This window comes from Eurosta solidaginis, chromosome X, assembly GCF_040869045.1.
Source record: "Eurosta solidaginis isolate ZX-2024a chromosome X, ASM4086904v1, whole genome shotgun sequence".
Classification (NCBI taxonomy): Eukaryota; Metazoa; Arthropoda; class Insecta; order Diptera; family Tephritidae; genus Eurosta; species Eurosta solidaginis.
The window spans coordinates 213,739,223-213,761,805 of NC_090324.1; positions in this window are offsets into that span (position 1 = coordinate 213,739,223).

Genomic DNA, 22,583 nt, shown 5'->3' on the forward strand with positions numbered 1-22,583 from the left:
AATGCATTGTCATCGGTTCTTGATAGGTGTGCAAAGTTTCAAATTAATCAGACTTCTAGAAACAGGTGAAAATTAAGCTCAAAGATTCCGTTACATACAGGCCAAGCTAATAAAAGCGTGTTAAAAAGGGCTCCAGTATGCTCTTTCGTAGATGCGCCATGTATCCACTTCTGTCATTAATAAAGGAATGCGTTTTTCGAACTATATTCAAGGTTTCAAATATATGGCCATTTGGGGTGGGCATAAGTTCAATTGACCTTTTATCCGTTAATCTTTTGTCACACAACCATCACAATATTGCACTGTCAGCGAACCTTGATAGGTGCGCAGAGTTACTATCAAACTTATGGCCATTCAAAGTGGTAATAAGGCCAATTGACCTTATGGCGTTGACCTTATATCACCACACCATCACATTAATGCATTGTCATCGACCCTTGTTACGTGTGCAAAGTTTCAATCAAACCTATGGCGATTCAAAGTGGTAATAAGGCCAATTGACCTTATGGCAGTTGACCTTATGTCACCACACCATCACATTAATGCATTTTCATCGACCCTTGATATCTGTGCAAAGTTTCAAATTAATCAGACTTCTAGAAACTAGTGAAAATTAAGCTCAAAGATTCCGTTACATACAGGCCAAGCTAATAAAAGCGTGTTAAAAAGGGCTCCAGTATGCTCTTTCGTAGATGCGCCATGTATCCACTTCTATCATTAATAAAGGATTGCGTTTTTGGCATTATGTGGAAGTTTTCAAATCTATTGCCATTTGGGGTGGTCATAAGTTTAATTGACCTTATTTCCGTCAATATTATGTCACTCAACCATCACATTATTGCTTATTAATCGAGCGTTGATACGTGTGCAAAGTTTCAATCAAACTTGTGGCCATTCAGAGTGGTAATAAGGCGAATTAACCTTATGGCCGTTGACCTTATGTCACAACACAATCACGTTAATGCATTGTCATCGACCCTTGATACGTGTGCAAAGTTTCAATCAAACTTATGGCCATTCAAGCTGGTAATAAGGCCAATTGGCCTTATCGCCGTTGACCTTATGTCACCACACCATCACATTAATGCCTTTTCATCGAGCCTTGATAAGTGTCCAAAGTTTTAATCAAACTTATAGCGATTCAAAGTGGTAATAAGGCCAATTGACCTTATGGACGTTGACCTTATGTCACCAAACCATCACATTAATGCATTGTCATCGGTACTTGATACGTATGCAAAGTTTAAAATTAATCAGACTTCTAGAAACAGGTGAAAATTATGCTCACAGTTTCCGTTACATACAGGCCAAGCTAATAAAAGCGTGTTAAAAAGGACTCCAGTATGCTCTTTTGTAGGTGTGCCATGCATCCACTTCTATCATGAATAAAGGAATGCGTTTTTCGCATTATGTGCAAGGTTTAAATCTATGGCCCTTTGGGGTGGTCACAAGTTCAATTGGCCTTATGTCCGTTAACCTTATGTGACCCCCCAACACATTATTGCATTGTCATCGAGCCTTGATACGTGTGCAAAGTTTCAGTCACACTTATGGCCACACTTAATGCCGTTGACCTTATGTGACCACACCATCACATTACTGCATTGTCATCGGTCCTTGATACGTATGCAAAGTTTCAAATTAATCAGACTTCTAGAAACCGGTGAAAATTAAGCTCAAAGATTCCGTTACATACATTCCAAGCTAATAAAAACGTGTTAATAAAGGAATACGTTTTTCGCATTATGTGCAAGGTTTCAAATCTATGGCCATTTGGGGTAGTCATAAGTTCAATTGACCTTATGTCCGTTAACCTTATGTCACCCCATCACATTATTGTATTGTCATCGAGCCTTGATACTTGTGCAAAGTTTCAATCAAACTTATGGCCATTCTAAGTGGTAATAAGGCCAATTGACCTTATGTCACCTCACCATCACATTAGTGCATTTTCCTCGACCATTGATACCTTATGACCCAATTGACCTTATGGCCGGATGACCTTGTGTCACCACACCATTACATAAATGCATTGTCGTCGGTCCTTGATACGTATGCAAATTTCAAATTAATCAGACTTCCAGACCGGCGAAAATTAAGCTCAAAGATTCCGTTACATACAGGCCAAGCTAATAAAAACGTGTTAGTAAATGAATGCGTTTTTCGCACTATGTGCGAGGTTTCAAATCTATGGCCATTCGGGGTGGTCACAAGTTCAATTGACCTTATGTCCGTTAAAATTATGTGACCAAACCATCACATTATTGCATTGTCATCGAGCCTTAATACGTGTGCAAAGTTTCAATCAATCTTATGGCCATTCAAATTGGTAATAAGGCTAATTGACCTTATGTCCGTTGACCTTATGTCACCACACCATCACATTAATGCATTGTCATCGAACTTTAATATGTGAGCAAATTTTCAATCAAACTTGTGGCCATTCAAAGTGGTAATAAGACCAATTGACCTTATGGCCGTTGACCTTATGTCACCTCACCATCACATTAGTGCATTTTCCTCGACCATTGATACCTTATGACCCAATTGACCTTATGGCCGGATGACCTTGTGTCACCACACCATTACATAAATGCATTGTCGTCGGTCCTTGATACGTATGCAAATTTCAAATTAATCAGACTTCCAGACCGGTAAAAATTAAGCTCAAAGATTCCGTTACATACAGGCCAAGCTAATAAAAACGTGTTAGTAAATGAATGCGTTTTTCGCACTATGTGCGAGGTTTCAAATCTATGGCCATTCGGGGTGGTCACAAGTTCAATTGACCTTATGTCCGTTAAAATTATGTGACCACACCATCACATTATTGCATTGTCATCGAGCCTTAATACGTGTGCAAAGTATCAATCAAACTTATGTCCATTCAAAGTGGTAATAAAGCCAATTGTCCTAATGGCCGTTGACCTTATGTCACCACACCATCACATTAATGCATTGTCATCGAGCTTTAATACGTGAGCAAAGTTTCAATCAAACTTGTGGCCATTCAAAGTGGTAATAAGACCAATTGACCTTATGGCCGTTGACATTATGTCACCGCACCATCACATTAATGCATTGTCATCGGTCCTTGATACGTGTGCAAAGTTTCAAATTAATCAGACTTCTAGAAACTGGTGAAAATTAAGCTCAAAGATTCTGTTACATAGATAAGGGCCAAGCTAATAAAAGCGCGTTAAAAAGGGCTCCAGTATGCTGTTTCCTAGATGTGCCATGCATCCACTTCTGTCATTAATAAAGGAATGCGTTTTTCGAACTATATGCAAGGTTTCAAATATATGGCCATTTGGGGTGGGCATAAGTTCAATTGACCTTTTATCCGTTAATCTTTTGTCACACCACCATCACAATATTGCACTGTCATCGAGCCTTGATAGGTGCGCAGAGTTACTATCAAACTTATGGCCATTCAAAGTGGTAATAAGGCCAATTGACCTTATGGCGTTGACCTTATGTCACCACGCCATCACATTAATGCCTTTCCATCGAGCCTTGATACGTGTGCAAAGTTTCAATCAAACTTATGGCCATTCAAAGTGGTAATAAGGCCAATTGACCTTACGGCCGTTGACCTTATGTCACCACACCATCACATTAATGCATTGTCATCTATCCTTGATACGTATGCAACGTTTCAAATTAATCAGACTTCCAGAAACCGGTGAAAATTAAGCTCAAAGTTTCCGTTACATACAGGCCAAGCTAATAAAAGCGTGTTAAAAAGGGCTCCAGTATGCTCTTTCGTAGATGTGCCATGCATCCACTCCTATCATTAATAAAGGAATGTGTTTTTCGGATTATGTGCAAGGTTTCAAATCTATGGGCATTTGGGGTGGTCATAAGGTCAATTGACCTTATGTCCGTTAACCTTATGTCACCCCACCATCACATTACTGCATTGTCATCGAGCCTTGATACGTGTGCAAAGTTTCAGTCAAACTTATGGCCATTCAAAGTGGTAATAAGGCCAATTGACCTTACTGCCGTTGACCTTATGTCACCACACCATCACATTACTGCATTGTCATCGGTCCTTGATACGTATGCAAAGTTTCAAATTAAACAGACTTCTAGAAACCGGTGAAAATTAAGCTCCAAGATTCCGTTACATACAGCCCAAGCTAATAAAAGCGTGTTAATAAAGGAATACGTTTTTCGCATTATGTGCAAGGTTTCAAATCTATGACCATTTGAGGTGGTCATAAGTTTAATTGACCTTATGTCCGTTAACCTTATGTCACCCCATCACATTATTGCATTGTCATCGAGCCTTGATACTTGTGCAAAATTTCAATCAAACTTATGGCCATTCTAAGTGGTAATAAGGCCAATTGACCTTATTGCCGTTGACCTTATGTCACCTCGCCATCACATTAGTGCATTTTCCTCGACCTTTGATACCTTATGACCCAATTGACCTTATGGCCGTTGACCTTATGTCACCACACCATCACATTAATACATTGTCGTCGATCCCTGATACGTATGCAAAATTTCAAATTAATCAGACTTCCGGACCGGTGAAAATTAAGTTCAAAGATTCCGTTACATACAGGCCAAGCTAATAAAAGCGTGTTAATAAATGAATACGTTTTTCGCACTATGTGCGAGGTTTCAAATCTATGGCCATTCGGGGTGGTCACAAGTTCAATTGACCTTATGTCAGTTAAAATTATGTGACCAAACCATCACATTAATGCATTCTCATCGAGCCTTGATACGTGTGCAAAGTTTCAAATTAATCAGACTTCTAGAAACTGGTGAAAATTAAGCTCAAAGATTCCGTTGCATAGATACAGGCCAAGCTAATAAAAGCGTGTTAAAAGGGCTCCAGTATGCTGTAGATGTGCCATGCATCCACTTCTGTCACTAAAAAGGAATGCGTTTTTCGCACTATATGCAAGCTTTCAAATCTATGGCCATTTGGGGTGGTCATAAGTTCAATTGGCCTTATATCCGTTAATTTTATGTCACCCCACCATCACATTATTGCACTGTCATCGAGCCTTGATAGGTGTGCAAAGTTTTAATCAAACTTATAGCGATTCAAAGTTGTAATAAGGCCAATTGACCTTATGTACGTTGACCTTATGTCACCACACCATCACATTAATGCATTGTCATCGGTACTTGATACGTATGCAAAGTTTAAAATTAATCCGACTTCTAGAAACAGGTGAAAATTAAGCTCAAAGTTTCCGTTAAATACAGGTCAAGCTAATAAAAGCGTGTTAAAATGGGCTCCAGTATGCTCTTTTTTAGGTGTGCCATTCATCCACTTCTATCATGAATAAAGGAATGCGTTTTTCGCATTATGTGCAAGGTTTAAATCTATGGCCCTTTGGGGTGTCACAAGTTCAATTGGCCTTATGTCCGTTAACCTTATGTGACCCCCAACACATTATTGCATTGTCATCGAGCCTTGATACGTGTGCAAAGTTTCAGTTACACTTATGGCCATTCAAAGTGGTAACAAAGACAATTGACCTTATTGCCGTTGACCTTATGTGACCACACCATCACATTACTGCATTGTCATCGGTCCTTGATACGTATGCAAAGTTTCAAATTAATCAGACTTCTAGAAACCGGTGAAAATTAAGCTCAAAGATTCTGTTACATACAGTCCAAGCTAATAAAAGCGTGTTAATAAAGGAATACGTTTTTCGCATTATGTGCAAGGTTTCAAATCTATGGCCATTTGGGGTGGTCATAAGTTCAATTGACCTTATGTCACCCCATCACATTATTGTATTATCATCGAGCCTTGATACTTGTGCAAAGTTTCAATCAAACTTATGGCCATTCTAAGTGGTAATAAGGCCAATTGACCTTATGTCACCTCACCATCACATTAGTGCATTTTCCTCGACCATTGATACCTTATGACCCAATTGACCTTATGGCCGTTGACCTTGTGTCACCACACCATTACATAAATCCATTGTCGTCGGTCCTTGATACGTATGCAAATTTCAAATTAATCAGACTTCCAGACCGGTGAAAATTAAGCTCAAAGTTTCCGTTACATACAGGCCATGCTAATAAAAACGTGTTAGTAAATGAATGAGTTTTTCGCACTATGTGCGAGGTTTCAAATCTATGGCCATTCGGGGTGGTCACAAGTTCAATTGACCTTATGTCCGTTAAAATTATGTGACCACACCATCACATTATTGCATTGTCATCGAGCCTTGATACGTGTGCATAGTTTCAATCAAACTTATGGCCATTCAAATTGGTAATAAGGCCAATTGACCTTATGGCCGTTGACCTTATGTCACCACACCATCACATTAATGCATTTTCATCGACCCTTGATATCTGTGCAAAGTTTCAAATTAATCAGACTTCTAGAAACTAGTGAAAATTAAGCTCAAAGATTCCGTTACATACAGGCCAAGCTAATAAAAGCGTGTTAAAAAGGGCTCCAGTATGCTCTTTCATAGATGTGCCATGTATCCACTTCTATCATTAATAAAGGATTGCGTTTTTGGCATTATCTGGAAGTTTTCAAATCTATTGCCATTTGGGGTGGTCATAAGTTTAATTGACCTTATGTCCGTCAATATTATGTCACTCAACCATCACTTTATTGCTTTTAAATCGAGCGTTGATACGTGTGCAAAGTTTCAATCAAACTTGTGGGCATTCAGAGTGGTAATAAGGCCAATTGGCCTTATGGCCGTTGACCTTATGTCACCACACCATCACATTAATGCATTGTCATCTATCCTTGATACGTATGCAACGTTTCAAATTAATCAGACTTCCAGAAACCGATGAAAATTAAGCTCAAAGTTTCCGTTACATACAGGCCAAGCTAATAAAAACGTGTTAAAAAGGGCTCCAGTATGCTCTTTCGTAGATGTGCCATGCATCCACTCCTATCATTAATAAAGGAATGTGTTTTTCGCATTATGTGCAAGGTTTCAAATCTATGGGCATTTGGGGTGATCATAAGGTCAATTGACCTTATGTCCGTTAACCTTATGTCACCCCACCATCACATTGCTGCATTGTCATCGAGCCTTGATACGTGTCAAACTTATGGCCATTCAAAGTGGTAATAAGGCCAAATGACCTTATTGCCGTTGACCTTATGTCACATTAGTGCATTTTCCTCGACCCTTGATACCTTATGACCCAATTGACCTTATGGCCGTTGACCTTATGTCACAACACAATCACATTAATGCATTGTCATCGACCCTTGATACGTGTGCATAATTTCAAATTAATCAGACTTCCAGACCGGTGCAAATTAAGTTCAAAGATTCCGTTACATACAGGCCAAGCTAATAAAAGCGTGTTAATAAATGAATACGTTTTTCGCACTATGTGCGAGGTTTCAAATCTATGGCCATTCGGGGTGGTCACAAGTTCAATTGACCTTATGTCAGTTAAAATTATGTGACCAAACCATCACATTAATGCATTCTCATCGAGCCTTGTTACGTAGCCTTGATATGTGTGCAAAGTTTCAATCAAACTTATGGCCATTCAAAGTGGTAATAATTTCAATTGACCTTATGTCCGTCAATCTTATGTCAATCCACCATCACACTATTGCAAGTCATCGAGCCTTGATACGTGTCTAAAGTTTCAATCAAACTTGTGGCCATTCAGAGTGGCAATAAGGCCAATTGACCTTGTGGCCGTTGACCTTATGTCACCACACCATCACATTAATGCATTGTCATCGAGCCTTGATACGTGTGCAAAATATCAATCAAACTTATGGCCATTCAAAGTGGTAATAAGGCCAATTGACCTTATGGCCGTTGACCTTATGCCACCACGACCCTTGATTCGTGTGCAAAGCTTTAATCAAACTTATGGCCATTCAAGTTGGTAATAGGGCCAATTAACCCTATGGCCGTTGACCTTATGTCACCACACCATCACATTAATGCATTATCATCGACCCTTGATACGTGTGCAAAGTTTCAAACAAACTTATAGCCATTTAAGGTGATAATAAGGCCAATTGACCTTATGGACGTTGAACTTATGTCACCACACTATCACATTAATGCATTGTCATCGGTCCTTGAAACGTATGCCAAGTTTCAAATTAATCAGACTTCCAGAAACCGGAAAATTAAGCTCAAAGATTCCGTTACATACAGTCCAAGCTAATAAAAGCGTGTTAATAAATGAATGCGTTTTTCGCACTATGTGCGAGGTTTCAAATCTATGGCCGTTCGGGGTGGTCACAAGTTCAATTGACCTTATGTGACCCCACCATCACATTGTAGCATTATGCGTCATACCCACCTATGCAATACACTTGCGGCATTACGCGTCATGAATTTCTATGCCAAATACTTCTTAGTAACAATCATATTACAATATTATACAACATCAATTATTGAACTAACACAGCGGTTAGCTAACATCAATGGAATGCCGAATATGAAACCCTCGTCCGTTCACAGCTAATAAATTCTGCTTATTATTTACATACAACCAACAATGTGAATTAACCAAATACTGACATTGATCTGCTGACTTTGCAAGCATGCATACACATCTACATGTATGATAGCATTAACCAAATTACTCGCATTGATCTGCTGACGATGCAAGCAGGCATACAAATCTACATGTATGCAGGCAGGCATACAAATCTACATGTATGCAACCATGCATACAAATCTACATGTATGCTAGCATGCATACAAATCTACATGTATACAAAGCATGTATACAAACCTACATGTATGCATACCCCATTATCAATGTACATATTTTTACTTTATTAGTATTAAGATAATTATGAATGTATAGGTTAAGTAAATAACTATAAAATAGAAAGAATTTATTTAATAAAAAGAATTAATATTTGACTACCAAACCCTTCACATCTTTTTATTCTAAATCAAACATTTGATCCTGCCAGCCTGATCTTTGGTTAGCTGAAAAATTTGCTATTAAGCAAAATTAACTAGATCTTGCTGGAGCAAAAATCCTGCCAGTTCAGATCAAAATAAGCACAACTGATAAAACGATCTGACTGGGAAAATCTTGCCAGTTCAACCTTTAAGCATAAAATTTGCAGAATAAGCGGAAAATTGCTAAAGGCGATCATCTTGAAGGAAGAGCCTGCCAGATCCTGCTAAAGATCTGAAAGGCTAAAGTAAGTAAAAGAAATTATCAAAATCCCAAAAAGGATTCAAATGAGTTTTTTCGAAAACAACTATTTAATCGTTGGCAAGGATGCAAGTGACCCCATTTCACAAGAAGTTTGTTTGCAAGGATGCAAGTGTGGTCATAAGTTCAATTGACCTTATGTCCGTTAACCTTATGTCACCCCATCACATTATTGCATTGTCATCGAGCCTTGATACTTGTGCAAAGTTTCAATCAAACTTATGGCCATTCTAAGTGGTAATAAGGCCAATTGACCTTTTGAAAGGTTCCGCTACATACAGTCCAAGCTAATAAAAGCGTGTTAATAAAGGAATGCGTTTTTCGCATTTGTGCAAAGTTTCCAATCTATGGCCATTTGGGGTGGTCATAAGTTCAATTGACCTTATGCCCGTTAACCTTATGTCACCCCATCACATTATTTCATTGTCATCGAGCCTTGATACTTGTGCAAAGTTTCAATCAAACTTATGGCCATTCTAAGTGGTAATAAGGCCAATTGACCTTATGACCGTTGACCTTATGTCACCACACCATCACATTACTACATTGTAATCGGTCCTTGATACGTATGCAAAGTTTCAATCAAACTTATGGCCATTCAAAGTGGTAATAAGGCCAATTGAACTTATGGCCGTTGAGCTTAGGTCACCACACCATCACATTAATGCATTGTAATCGAGCCTTGATATGTGTGCAAAGTTTCAATCAAACATCACGTGTGCAAAGTTTCAATCAAACTTATAGTCATTCAAAGTGGTAATAGGGCCAATTGACCTTATGGCCGTTGACCTTATGTCACCACACCATCACATTGACGCATTGTCATCGGTCCTTGATTCGTATGCAAAGTTTCAAATTAATCAGACTTCTAGAAACCGGTGAAAATTAAGCTCAAAAATTCCGTCACATAGATACAGGCCAAGCTAATAAAAGCGTATTGAAAAAGGAATGCGTTTTTCAATAAAACTTATGGCCATTCAAAGTGGTAATAAGACCAATTGACCTTATGGCCGTTGACCTTATATCACCACACCATCACATTAATACATTCTAATCAAGCCTTGGTATGTGTGCAAAGTTTCAATCAAACTTATGGTCATTCAAAGTGGTAATAAGGTCGATTGACTTTATGGCCGTTGACCTTATGCCACCATACCATCACATTAATGCATTGTCATCGGTCCTTGATTCGTATGCAAAGTTTGAAATTGATCAGACTTCTAGAAACTGGTGAAAATTAAGCTCCAAGATTCCGTTACATACAGTCCAAGCTAATAAAAGCGTGTTAATAAAGGAATACGTTTTTAGCATTATGTGCAAGGTTTCAAATCTATGACCATTTGAGGTGGTCATAAGTTCAATTGACCTTATGTCCGTTAACCTTATGTCACCCCATCACATTATTGCATTGTCATCGAGCCGTGATACGTGTGCAAAGTTTCAATCAAACTTATTGCCATTCAAAGTGGTAATAAGGCCAATTGACCTTATGGCCGTTGACCTTATATCACCACACCATCACATTGACGCATTGTCATCGGTCCTTGATTCGTATGCAAAGTTTCAAATTAATCAGACTTCTAGAAACCGGTGAAAATTAAGCTCAAAAATTCCGTCACATAGATACAGGCCAAGCTAATAAAAGCGTATTGAAAAAGGAATGCGTTTTTCAATAAAACTTATGGCCATTCAAAGTGGTAATAAGACCAATTGACCTTATGGCCGTTGACGTTATGTGACCACACCATCACATTAATACATTCTCATCAAGCCTTGGTATGTGTGCAAAGTTTCAATCAAACTTATGGTCATTCAAAGTGGTAATAAGGTAGATTGACTTTATGGCCGTTGACCTTATGCCACCATACCATCACATTAATGCATTGTCATCGGTCCTTGATTCGTATGCAAAGTTTGAAATTGATCAGACTTCTAGAAACTGGTGAAAATTAAGCTCAAAGATTCCTTTACATACAGGCCAAGCTAAGAAAAGTGTGCTAAAAAAGCAAGAAAGGAAAAGAAAATAAGAGAAAAGAAACCAATAGGTAAGAAAGGATAAATGGGTGAAGAAAAGAGTAAAAAAGGAAAGAAAAGTTAAGCAAGAGGTAAAATCTTTACGCAAATCAAAATAATACCGAAATGTATTCTACCTCCATGAAACTTATACCTTTTTGGACTAATTATCCAGGAGCTTAGTGTATTCACGTAGAAACACAATTTAACACAAAAACCGTTACACAAGACAATACAAAATATTAATACACAATTACGGCACCACTTTAAGATGTTATAATTTCTATTTAGGATTACATGCAGAATTCCACACAACATAACAAATTTGAACTGTTAAAGAAAGTCCTAGGTGAAAGACATTCTCTAAGTGAAAATAAAAAAAGTAGACACAATTTTATCGGATTCAGAAATGGGTCATTGTAAGCCCTCTTATTTTTATCGGTTGCTAATGCTACTTGCTGGCTTCAATTTTAGTCCCGATATATTAAGAAAATTGTGAATGTGGAAATATTAGCTAATTCTTGTGTTTAGAGCTTAAAAGAATTAACAAAATCAGCTGACAAAATTTGGAAAGTAGTTAATAGGTCAGAGGTTTTCAAAATTCCAAGTACAAAAATTCAAAAATTGAAAATTTGGTTAAAACAACCAATATTATGTGTCACAACTTCCAAAAACTTTCACTTGAATTAAGTGCTATATGACAAGAAATTAATCATAGTTCCAAATCGAGGTCTGCTAATAGAAAAAACTTTAGGAGGGGATATGAAAGTAAATCTTGATCTTATTCGCGTAATACTCCTCATTATTAGATATATTTATAAAGTTGGAAATAAAGCTCAAAAATGTCAAAAATCCTGTGCATTTTCTAAAAATCTGAAGAAAAACAAATAAATCGCAATTTCATATTAAACGGTTTTTAGATTTAATTCTTACTGAAGCTAATGTTTCAACAATTTCCACATATGGCAAAAAGGGTTTGAACACAATTTAGGTATAAGAAGTGATTTTCATTAACTTTTTAATAGCTGACTTAGCTAAATATATCATCGGTACTGAATTTCTGTGCAAATACGGTCTCTTGGTTAACATAAAATACAAACGTTTATTTGATCCTATTTTTTGGTGAATACAATTTGATGTGTTTGTAATATTTCAGTCCCAAAAATTTTTGTAGTTGGTAATGGAGCCATATTATACCAAGCCGGAATATTACTTACAAACAAAATTTCCTAAATGAAGTTTTTTTAGTTTAAACTGGCATTTGTAGGCATTAAAAATTTTCAGTTGCATAACCGTTCCCCTTTACCCCATGTCTATGACTTCAATATGAATCTCAGAAATAAGAAAATATTTTCGAAGTTAAAGTTGGTAGGAGCATACTACCAAATTCCGAATACGAGTATTACCATCTAAAGAAAAAGAAATTTTGAGTGTCCAAAGACAAAAAACAGACACAAACATTTATTAGGATGGTTAACTACTACCACCGGTATATACCAAAACCAAAGGTTTAATGGAAATTCAGAGCCTTTTAAATTCTTTTCAAAGGAATTTTCTCCATCCGAAACTAAGCACAGTACATTCGATAGAGAGCTACTAGCTATTTATTTGATTACTAAATATTTTAAATACCTTTTGGAATAGCGAATTTTCACCGCTTTCACTGACCACAAAGTGTATAAATAAGCAACGGAATATGTCACGTACACGTTGCTTTGGTTCCCGATGGCGTCCCTGGTTAGCTCAGTACATTTGGCGGACCGTGGTTCTCAACCCGCCATCTTGGAACCCGACGCACACACATATTTATTTCCTTACGTTCAACCTCTTTGGATCCACTTACCCGCCGGACCACAGGAATTCCACCCAACTTTGGACCGCTCGCATCATGTAACCTACTCTGCGGTCACCCTAATGCCATGCTCCATACTCTTACTTACCTCCTCATCATTCCATCTTTACATCCCGCCCCAAAGGAAATTAGGAAGCCATATTAGTTACTTTTTCACATTCAATAACGCATTTAATAAACATAATCCTAAAATATATACACGAATGAAATAAAATTTTAAACTAAAAAATCAAACTTCGTTTACATTAAATTATTCAAACAAACTAACAAACTAATTTATATATATATATATGCAAAACCGAATTTAACATGTATGTGTTCTTTCCTCGCAAAACAATTTATATTTTTACCCAAACATATAAAAAATAAAATAAATAATAGTTTAAAAAAGCTAAAAAAAACACGCTTTTATAGCAAACCGGCCTAAATAAATAATAGTTTAAAAAACCTAAAAAACACGCTTTTATAGCTAACCGAGCTAAAAAATTGAAAATAATTTTCAATTAAAAAGAGTTTATATAACAGTAGCAGAAGGTCAAAAAATCATTTGTAGTTAACCACCTCAAAATAAAATTATAATAAAATTTAAGTTATTAACAGAATAATTTAATTCACTGTAAAAAGCTTGTTAATAAATAAATGCGTTTTTCGCATTATGTGCGTGGTTTCAAATCTATGGCCATTCGGGGTGGTCACAAGTTCAATTGACCTTATGTGACCCCACCATCGCATTATTGCATTGTCATCGAGCCTTGATACGTGCGTAAAGTTTTAATCAAACTTATGGCCATTCAAAGTGGTAATAAGGCCAATTGACTAATGGCCGTTGACCTTATGTCACCACACCATCACATTAATGCATTGTCATCGAGCCTTGATACGTGTGCAAAGTTTCAATCAAACTTGTGGCCATTCAAAGTGGTTATAAGGCCAATTGACCTTATGGCCGTTGACCTTATGTCACCGCACCAAGTCATTAATGCATTGCCATCGGTCCTTGATACGTGTGCAAAGTTTCAAATTAATCAGACTTCTAGAAACTGGTGAAAATTAAACTCAAAGATTCCGTTATATAGATACAGACCAAGCTAATAAAAGCGTGTTAAAAAGGCTCCAGTATGCTCCTTCGTAGATGTGCCATGCATCCACTTCTATCATTAATAAAGGGATGCGTACGTATGGCCATTCAAAGTGGTAATAAGGCCAATTGACCTTATGGCCGTTGACCTTATGTCACCATACCATCACATTAATGCATTGTCATCGACCCTTGATACGTGTGCAAAGCTTCAATCAAACTTGTGGCCATTCAAAGTGGTAATAAGACCAATTGACCTTATGACCGTTGACCTTATGTCACCACACCATCACATTAATGCGTTGTCATCGACCCTTTATACGTGTGCAAAGTTTCAATCAAACTTATACCCAGTCAAAGGTGTAATAAGGCCAATTGACCTTATGGCCGTTGACCTTATGTCAGCACACCATCACATTAATGCATTGTCATCAAGCCTTGATATGTGTGCAAAGTTTCAAATTAATCGAACCTCTAGGAACCGGTGAAAATTAAACTCATAGATTCCGTTACATACAGGCCAAGCTAATTAAAGCGTGTTAATAAATGAATGTGTTTTTCGCACTACGTGCGAGGTTTCACATCCATGGCCATTCGGGGTGGTCACAAGTTCTGTGTAGCCAACGAGCTTTTTCGATGGATATTTTAATTTGCCGAAATAAAAAATGCAAATTTCTAATAAAAGGTATAAATTTATTAAAACGATTTAAAGTGCAGCCGGGTTCGATTTAGCCCTGCACTCTGATTAGCGATTGAACAACGAGTAAAAAATGTAAATGTTAGGGCTTTCAACCTCAGCTTGCTTCGGGAGTGGGCACAATTTTTTGATAGCTCTCCAGATGGTCCCAGTGGCAGTTTTTAGCTCTGCAAATCGCGATACTCCATCTGTTCCGCTGATAAATTTGACGACTCTTGCTAGTGGCCACTTTAGTGGTGGAAAATTTTCGTCTTTCACTAAAACGACGTTGATAGATAGGCCAGATTTTTGTTTACGCCATTTCGACCGCTGTTGTAGCAAAGTTAAATACTCTTCACGCCATAGGGCCCAAAATATTTGCTGGTAGTATGACATTCGCTGCCATTCATCTAAGCGATTAAATTTAAGAGCGGTGAGGTTAGGCTCGTCAAACAAAGCGAGAGGAGCCGTTCGTATGAAGTGCGCAAGTGTCAAAACGTCCAGATCATCGGGATGCTCTGAAACTGAAAACAAAGGTCTAGAGTTAATAATTGCCGCAATGTGGCATACGAGCGTGCGCAGCTCATCAAAGTTTAACAAAGAATTTCCGGCTGTTCGATAGAAATGATGTTTTGCCGTTTTTACTGCTGCCTCCCACAATCCACCAAAGTGAGGAGAGCGTGGAGGAATGAATCGCCAATCGATAGAATTGTCTAAACAAAACTCATGTGCTGCCTTCGCATGATCATCGCTAAGAAAAAGCCGCCTCAATTCAGCAAGCTCATTTTTTGTGCCGACGAAGTTGATAGCGTTGTCTGACCATATTCTGGCAGGACAACGTCGAGTGAGAATGAAACGTTTGAGAGAATTTAGAAAAGCCTTTGTAGAGAGATTCATAACTAGCTCCAAATGAACAGCCTTGGTATTGAAGCATATGAAGATACAAATGTAACACTTTATGGGCTGCTTGTTACGTGTTTCGTTTTTGTAGAAGAATGGTCCACAAAAGTCAACGCCTGTGACCATGAATATATACGATGTATTAACTCGATCATGAGGGAGGTCCGCCATGATGTGTTCAGCTATATACGGTTTAGCTCGAAAGCAGAGTATGCATTTACTTACAGTATTCGAGACGGTTTTTCTACCTCCGATTGGCCAGTATTGCAAGCGAATATTAGCCAGCAGCGCACGAGGTCCAGCATGTAAATTGCGCCTATGGAAGTGAATGATGAGTGCATGCGTTACCGGATGGCGTCTGGGCAATATGATAGGATGTATTGCATTGAAGTCCAAAGCTGTTTTTTGGAGTCGCCCACCCACGCGGAGTAAACCATAATCGTCGATAAATGGGGAGAGAGACGCGATGCATCTGGATGCCCTTACACCTTCACCATTTTTCAAAGCACTGTAATCATCACGAAGATTCGTCATTTGAATTGTGCGCAAAAGCTGTTTTGTAAACGAAGTATTGTATTTGCATTCCAAGGTTATATCAGATAACCGAGGGACGGCCAGTAGTACTTTCTTGCGAAGTTCAGGGAGCTCCTTTACTACACTACAACTTAATGGCCATTTTTTTTCGACCATCAGCTAGAAACTCTGGACCATTCATCCAAATTGGTGATTCTATTAGTTCGCTAGGAGATGCACCTCTTGATAAAATTTCTGCTGGATTTAGCTTAGTTGGCACGTAATTCCACTCCATTTTTGCCGCCAGCTCTTGTATTTGTGCTATGCGGTTGGATGTAGAAACTTGAAATCGAGATGGTTCATCGCGGATCCAGGCTAATACAACTGCGGAATCTGACCAACAATAAAAAGGGCAATTGTAAACATTCATCTCAGCTATATCGTGCATTAGTTGCGATAACAATGCTGCGTCACACAATTCTAATTTCGGTACTGTGAGAGTTTTGAGAGGTGCTACACGCGATTTCGAGCAAACAGATACTACGTATACACAGGCTCCGCAGGCCTCTATGCTTGCGTCGCTGAAACCATGAACCTCAACTACTCCATTTGTAAAGATAGAGAGTCTAGGAAAACAAAGTTTGGGTATGCTTACGAGGTCTTCATACAAACTATTCCACGATGAGTCCAACGATGAGGGAAACTTTCGTCCCAGTTGAGTCGTTCTCTCCACAGATGCTGAATGAAAACTTTGCCCTTGAAATTATCGGACCAATTAAACTCAATGGGTCGTAAAAACGAGCGATTGTTGATAACACTGCTCGCTTGCAGTTTCTCTTTGCTGTATTTTTGGGTGTAAATGTGAAAATCAGGCGATCGGAGGCAGGATCCCAAGTAATACAAAGTGTTTTAGTGATGTTAGTTCCATCATCGAAGCTTAAGAGAGTTTCGGTGTCTTCGGGTGGTATGTCTCGAAGAAGATTGGAGTTATTGGAGCACCACTTACGCAATTTAAACTGGCCCCTAGCTAACATTTCAGTTATTTCATTCATGATCTGTCGAACTTCTTGAACAGAATCTCCTCCGGTAATAAGATCGTCGATATAAAAGTATCTCTTCAATATTTTAGAACCAACAGGAAATGAGTGCTGTTCGTCAAACGCTAATTAATGCATTGATCGCACCGACAAAAATGCAGCTGGGCGAGTACCATACGTAACTGTATCAAGTTTGAAAATTTGAATGGGATGTCGTGGGGTATCGCGCCATAAAATGCACTGCAAGTAGGAATCAGACTCTGCCACCCAAACGCATCTATACATTTTGCAGATATCGCCTGTCAAGGCGACCGGCAATGTTCGAAATCGCAATAATGTGTTAAAGTGTTTGGATTGTATGGTAGGCCCTGCCATGAGCACATCGTTGAGCGAATACCCGGTTGACGTGGCTGCCGAGCCATCAAATACTACCCGAAGTTTAGTGGGAGTACTTTCCTTTAAAACGCAGTGATGTGGTAGAAAATATTTACAAAGATTATGATTTAATTCGCTAACTAACGACATATGTTTCAAATCTAAGTACTCATGAATGAAAGCAGCGTACTGGGCCTTTAATTTTCGTTGTCGCTCTAGTTTATGCTCTAAATTCAGAAATCTACGCAAAGCTTGTGAGTATGACTCCCCCAACAGGCTTATATTTGATTTAATAGGCAAACGAACAGAATAATACCCAGCGGGTAGTCTAACGAAGTTAGCCTTAAAATTGGATTCACAATCCATTTCTTCTTTGGTATATTTGGCAACAGCGGAGCAAGAGCTGTCCATCTCCCAGAATCTACGAACAATCTGATCAAGCTGAACCATGTTTTCATCCTCTACATCGGCTGAGGATATTGCATTCAAGGCCATTGCTGTTTTTGATTGACAGTCACCTCCCGAGACTACCCACCTAACCTGGTTTTTTTTAAGTACTGGGAGGCCAGCTGCAAGTTTAATTCGTCCAACGCACAAAAGCTCATAAAAAAGACTTGCACCAATAAGCACATCAACACGTTGGTGTTTGTAAAAGTCACAGTCTGCTAGTCGGATATTTGAAGGAATGTTCCACATTGATATATTCAGGCCTATGTTGGGTGGATTATCCGTTATGCTGGGAGCTACCAAAGCAGTAATAAGAGTTGAGTATTCGGAAGTTTGGGAGCGAAGATTGATATCAACTGTGAAGCCATCGGAATGAAACTTGGAGTCACCAAGACCAGATACTGATGCAGACGACTTAGTTCTACGCAGCTGTAATTGATGAGCAAGACGCGATGTAATTATGTGTAACTGCGATCCAGAGTCGAGCACGGCATGGTACCCAAGTACCGGCATTGTTTTTGACGTCAATCACTGCAGTAGCTAAGAGCACAACATCAAATTTGATATTCTGAGCAACTGAGGAAGAGGGGAAACTACTGTCAAAGAGCTAAGGGGCGGTTGTAAAGCAGATTGCGATGATGTTTTTGGATTTTGATCCGAGTTTGCGGCTTCCTGCTTGTTGGAGTGTTGGAAATGCAATAAGCTATGATGCTTATTGCCACACGAACGACATAAGCCAGCATTGCATGCTCTAAGCTGATGACCTTTTCGAAGGCAATTAAGGCATAACGAAAGCCGTTTGGCTTCTTTTAGGCGTAGTTGTGGCGTTAATTATTAAAGTGAGTGCAAGTATATATTGAGTGGTCTGTGTTGCCACAAAACACACAGCCATTAGATATGTTAGTTGTTATAAAAGATTTTCTACTAGTGTTAGAAGTTCTACTGTTCTTTCCCACCTGAGATATGCGTGTGCTTGCTGCAACTGAGTGTTCAACATTTTCCAACTTTTGACATCGTTTCTCTAGAAAGGTAGTGAATTGTTCGCAAGACGGTATAACATCCAAGGGAGCAGTTTCTTCCCACTTTGTCTGCGTTGCACTGTCTACCTTTTGAAGAAGAATATGTATGACAATGCATGCCGCTATTTGTTCCGAATTCCCAATTGTTAGCAGTGCTCTTAAGTTGGCGTTAACCTTGTCAGACAGCTCACGCAATTTAGCTGCCGAAGAAGAATCTACCCTCTTAAGCCCCAGAATTTCAGTGATGTGTGCCTGGAAAATAAGACGCTTATTGTTAAAACGTTTTTCAAGTAGTTCTAAAGCAATACTATAATTTGAACCACTGATCTCTAACGAACGGATGGTGTCTAATGCTGCCCCTTTCAGCGATGTTTGCAAATATTGCATCTTTTCGACATCCGTTAGATCAGGATCCTTCCCGATTATGGTAGTAAACATGGAGATAAAGTCGGTGTATTCAGTGTAGTTTCCGCGGAAAACATGCAACTTCAGCTCAGGTAAACGTGGCCGACTTTGCATTATAATAGTTTGCCCTTCATATGTTTGATCATGGCGCATAGTTGAACAAGGTGACATTTGAGATGAACGCTTTCGAATCTCATGCTGAATACGAGACCTGAGTGAGATGATTAACTCATTGAAGTTTGATCGCAGCTCCCTACCGATTTCATTGAAATCAAGTACTTCGAATATGTCATGCGCTGAACAAAACGAAGTGCTAATGTGTTCAAAACGTTCCAATCGCACATTCAATTCAGTTTCGTTGATTAAACCAATTTTTTCACCTTCAATGGCGTTTTTAAATTGTTTGCGCTTGCACATAAAACGACTGTGCTTTACGCAGATAAATCTCCTGCTATCGTAGCAGTGTACCTTACCGATTAAAATAAGAATTTTTTTGTAGAAAAGGTTCACGAAAAAACTTTATTTCCGCTAATAAAATTAAAGATATTGCGGTAAGCACCCTGATGAAAAGCAATCACGAGATTTTGTAGCGGTAAAAATGTACGGCTTTTAATTGCTTGAAAAATATGCACCACCAGCGACACCTATGTACCCAAGCCGGATTATATATATAGATGCGAATCTCCGTTAGTTTTATATCACAAAAATCGATATTAATATTATATTTATTAAGACGTTCGATATTGTCCTGAATTTAACAATAAAGATCACGTCGGGGTCACCAAAAAATGTGTAGCCAACGAGCTTTTTCGATGGCTATTTTAATTTGCCGAAATAAAAAATGCAAATTTCTAATAAATGGTATAAATTTATTAAAACGATTTAAAGTGCAGCCGGGTTCGATTTAGCCCGTGCACTCTTATTAGCGATTGAACAACGAGTAAAAAATGTAAATGTTAGGTGAAACTAATGAGAGCCTTCAGCAAAGGCAAAAGCAATAAATGAGATTAATTTTGGTGAATTTGTGTATATGAACTTATGTATATGCTAGTATGTATCTAAAATGAATTTGACTTCTCATTGCTTCGCAGAGCAATTTACAACGTATGTATGTATATACATATGTAAAATGTATTAATTTGGAGCGGAGTTTGTCATATTATATTAACTGGACTGTGCTGCTAGCATTGTTCCGTTTTCGGCAGTGCCCAGCAAGCCAACAGCTAATGGTTCTGCTGCAGACAGTGCAGGCGTAACCAAACAAGTTCAATTGACCTTATGTCCGTTAACCTTATGTGACCCCACCATCACATTATTGCGTTGTCATCGAGCCTTGATACATGTGGAAAGTTTCAATCAAACTTATAGCCATTCAAAGTGATAATAAGCTCAATTGACCTTATGTCCGTCAATTTTATATCACCCCACCATCACACTATTGCATTGTCATCGAGCGTTGATATGTTTGCAAAATTTCAATCAAACTTGTGGCAATTCAGAGTGGTAATAAGGTCAATTGACGTTATGGCCGTTGACCTTATGTCACCATACCATCACATTAATGCATTATCATTGAACCTTGATACGTGTGCAAAGTTTCAATCAAACTTATGGTCACATTATATTATCACATTAATGCATTGTCATCGATCCTTGATATGTGTGCAAAATTTCAATCAAACTTAAGGCCAATTGACGTTATGACCGTTGACCTTATGTCACCACACCATCACATTAATGCATTGTCATCGGTCCTTGATATGTTTGCAAAGTTTCAATCAAAATTATGGCCATTCAAGGTGGTAATAAGGCCAATTGACCTTATGGCCGTAAACCTTATGTCACCCCACCATCACATTAGTGCATTTTCATCGAGCCTTGATAGGTGTGCAAGGTTTCAGTCAAACTTATGGCCATTCAAAGTGGTAATAAGGCCAATTGACCTTATGGCCGTTGACCTTATGTCACAAAACCTTCACATTTATGCACTGTCATCGAGCCCTGATACGTGTGCAAAGTTTCAATCAAACTTATGACCATTCAAAGTGGTAATAAGGCCAATTGGCCTTATGGCCGTTGACGTTATGTCACCACACCATCACATTAATGCATTGTCATCGAGCCTTTATATGTGTGCAAAATTTCAATCAAACTTAAGGCCAATTGACCTTATGATCGCTGACCTTATGTCACCACACTTTAATGCATTGTCATCGGTCCTTGATACGTATGCAAAGTGCAAATGAATCAGGCTTCTAGAAACCGGCGAAAATTAAGCTCACAAATTCCGTTACATACAGACCAAGCTAATAAAAGCGTGTTAATAAAGGAATGCGTTTTTCGCATTATGTGCAAGGTTTCATATATAAGGTTTCATATAAAACTTATGGCTATTCAAAGTGGTAATAAGACCAATTGACCTTATGGCCGTTGACCTTATGTCACCACACCATCACATTAATGCATCGTCATCGAGCCTTTATATGTGTGCAAAATTTCAATCAAACTTGAGGCCAATTGACCTTATGACCGCTGACCTTATGTCACCACACTTTAATGCATTGTCCTTGATACGTATGCAAAGCTTCAAATGAATCAGGGTTCTAGAAACCGGCGAAAATTAAGCTCACAAATTCCGTTACATACAGGCCAAGCTAATAAAAGCGTGTTAATAAAGGAATGCGTTTTTCGCATTATGTGCAAGGTTTCATATACAAGGTTTCATATAAAACTTATGGTCATTCAAAGTGGTAATACGGCCAATTGAACTTATGGCCTTAGACTTTATGTCACCACACCATAACATTAATGCATTTTCATCGAGCCTTAATATTTGTGCAAAGTTTCAATCAAACTTATGGCTATTAAAAGTGGTAATAAGGCCAATTGACCTTATGACCGTTGACCTTATGTCACCACACCATCACATTAATGCATTGTCATCGACCCTTGATATGTGCGCAAAGTTTCAATCAAACTTATGGCCATTCAAAGTGGTAATAAGGCCAATTTAACTTATGCCCGTTGATCTCATGTCGCCACACCATCACATTAATGCATTGTCGTCGAGCCTTGATATGCGTGCAAA